The 3,439-nt window shown below is 30.8% G+C and overlaps 1 pseudogene; it reads left to right on the forward strand.

Annotated features, from left to right (window-relative positions):
• Window positions 1-251: 251 nt before the first annotated feature.
• LOC109679745 (olfactory receptor 6C74-like) lies at window positions 252-1,173 on the forward strand (annotated as a pseudogene).
• The last annotated feature ends 2,266 nt before the right edge of the window (window positions 1,174-3,439 follow it).

Below are 3,439 nucleotides of genomic sequence, written 5' to 3' on the forward strand. Positions count from 1 at the left end.
TCACATAAAAAGAATGAACAATCATTGCCATTATGTATATTATTCTCCAGTAGAACTGCAAATTCATGTCTTAATTCTCTGCTTAGATAATCTGAAAACATTATATAACCATCTTTAAAACTTGAATGTTCATTGCATTGCTCTCTCTGAGACATGTGGAGGTCAACTTCAATATTAGTTGCAAAGCCATTGTGATAAAAAGATAACTACTTTTTTTTATATTCAGACATGGTAAGAGTTAGAGGACCATAATGAGAAACCATACAAGAGTGACTGTTCATCTTGGCAGGTTTGACTGATGACCCACAATTGAAAGTTGTGCTCTTCATCTTCCTGCTTCTCACCTACTTGCTAAGCATCACTGGCAATCTGATCATCATCACACTCACCCTGGTGGATTCCCACCTTAAGACTCCCATGTATTTTTTTCTTAGAAATTTTTCCTTCTTAGAAATTTCCTACACTACTACATGCGTTCATAAATTGCTAGCTATTATAACAACTGGGGATAAAACTATTTCCTGTAATAATTGTATCACTCAAGTGTTTTCAGCCATCCTACTTGGAGCATAAGAATTTTACTTGCTGCCAGCAATGGCCTATGCTATCTGCAAGCCCCTGCATTACACAACCATCATGAGCAACAGAATCTGCACACAGCTCATTCTCAGCTCTTGGCTTTCTGGCTTTTTGGTCATCTTTCCACCACTCCTATTAGGCCTAAATCTTGATTCCTATGCCTCCAACATTATTGATCATTTCTACTGTGACACTACTCCCCTCCTGCAGATTTCCTGCACAGACACATAGCTCCTGGAGATGATGGGATTTCACTCAGCTTTGGAGACACTCTTGGTCACACTGATGTTGGTGAAAATGTCCTACACTTTTATTGCTGTGACAATTTTAAAAATCCCTTCAACTAGTCAGGAAAAAGGCTTTTCCACATGTTGTTCTCACATGATCATGCTATCCCTGTCGTATGGCAGCTGCATCTACATGTATGTTAAGCCATTAGTCAAACAAAGGATTTCTTTTTCCAAGGTAATTTCAGTGCTGAACACTTCAGTTGCTCCATTTTTGAATCCTTTTATCTATACCTTATGGAATAAGCAAGCGAATAAAGCCTTCATTAATACAATACACAGGATTGCCTCATTCTCAAAAAAATGAATTGAGTATTCTATTTTATTGTATAAAGGAAGTAAATAAAAACTCAAGTAAAACTGACAGGTTTCTTCCTTTTTCTTCCTTTCAGTGCTTTTTGATTCCTCTTTATGCCTTTTCAAACTATTTTTTCACAAATATCTTTGGTCTGAAGTAGTTAATTTCCCTTTTATTCTCCATTACAGGTATTCTTTTTAATCTTTTCTCTTTTCTGTGGATATCTTTTGAAAACTGAGTAAGTTTTTCAAAATGTCTCTTTGTCTTTTAAGAATTCTACATAGGATTGGAGGTGTGGCTTAGTAGCAAAAAGTTTGTATAGCTTGCATGAGACTGTAGTTTTAATCTTTATTATGGGGGAAAATTCCAGTTAATCATGACTGTAAAATATTGTTTCATTGGAAATTACATTGACCGTACTATACAATGCAAAGGTTATTATATTACTTTATATTTGTGATTAATTATAACACTTAAAATTAATATTTATTTATATTTTGCTCATATTATCAGTATTGGCATATATTCTATTTAAAGAAATTCTAAGAAATCATAGTGGGCTTTGAACATCACAAGTGATGTTCATATTTCATAATATGTACTAAAATTACATTTATTTGTAGGATTACTACTTAAAATATGTTCCATGGAAATATTATTTATCTTCTTTCTGAAACCAATTACATTTACAAATAATTTAATCATGGCTTAAAAAAAAGTTTAGTCTTACTGTTTTATTTTGAGAATTAATAGTTAACTACAACACTTAAACACATTCTCAAACCCAAACTCCCTTTGATTAGCTTGGGATATTTTTGAATCTAGACAGAAATGATTTGTGAATGATTACTAAATAAGAATTATGCTAACTTAATGTACTATTTACAAAAATAATTTCTCCAATGTACAATGTATAAAATTTGTACATTGAAGATTGTCACAGATGTGTACACATAACCATGCAGATATCCCTCTTATGACTGAGACCTAAGATAATTGAAGAATCAAATCCTTGCCTTAGGAGATTTTCTAGTTGTAGGTCAGAATAAGCAGGAACTCTAAAATTAATTTTTGTGTGATGACTAAAAATTTTAAAACTTAAATATAATAGATAATATTTTCAAAATTATATATCCTATTTCACAACATTTTGCACAAAGCTGTGTGTATTTGGTCATATTTTTGAATTTCATTCAATAAAATCTACAAAACTTGATTGAAAGAAAATAAGATTGAAGTGTGTGCCTGAAGGACAGAATAAAATATTTCCAGAAAAAAATATATGTACTGTATATAATGGTCAAACCATATAGGTTTCTGTAGAAATTAGTAAGATAAATTGCATATTAGAAAATATTTGGGTAAAAAGCTTATTTGAACAATTGGTTCCATTTTTCATTGTCACTTAAGTATATATTATTATCCAATTTATTAAGGAAGTATATATTTATTTTCCAATTTATTAAAGAAGTGATCCTAGAGCACTTCCTTAAATTTAGAAATATTAAACACACAGAAAATATAAATATATAAATGTAATATTGTGAGACAATGCAATAAAAATGAAACCTAAGGCTCTCTCAATAGAGTGAATAGCTTAAATTCTTTTATATATTAGAGGATCAGTGTGGTTAAAATGTACTGTCCAAGTTAATTCACTTGGTTAAACTACCGTTGAGTTATTTGGGAAAGTTTATTTATTAATGAACTTGTCTTCAGCCTTCTAAGTAATCATTTCAAATATCACCTTTCTTAAAAACATTATTTGCCATTCAAAGGGAGAGCTAATCCCTCAAAGCCCTGTGCTACTTCATTTATATCACTTTGTGTTATAGTAACTCAATGGCACCTATTCTAGAAAAGTCACTCTAATTTACAGGTTAATTTACTCACAAATTTAGCTGTTGTGAATTAGCTTTTTCCTAAACAAAATCTAATCATATACACTTTTCATTCTGATTATGTGTACAGACATGTTTTGCTAACTTACCATGTTGATCTTCCAAAATTGAAACAAAATATCTAGAATTGAAAGAACTTTATTTGCTATTCAAAAGAAAGCTATCAGCATTCTCTGAAGGTATGTACCTCATATTTTGATCAAATTAAACAGCAATATCAAATCTTTTCTCCTCTAAATTAATTTTTTATTTTCAAGTTTTTAATGTCCAAAATAATAAGGTCCATGAAGACATTTCCATTCATGTGTACAACATACTTTAATTTTATTCACCACCTCATCACCTTCTTTTCTACTTTTTCCTGCCAAATATTC

This window comes from Castor canadensis, chromosome 8, assembly GCF_047511655.1.
Source record: "Castor canadensis chromosome 8, mCasCan1.hap1v2, whole genome shotgun sequence".
Classification (NCBI taxonomy): Eukaryota; Metazoa; Chordata; class Mammalia; order Rodentia; family Castoridae; genus Castor; species Castor canadensis.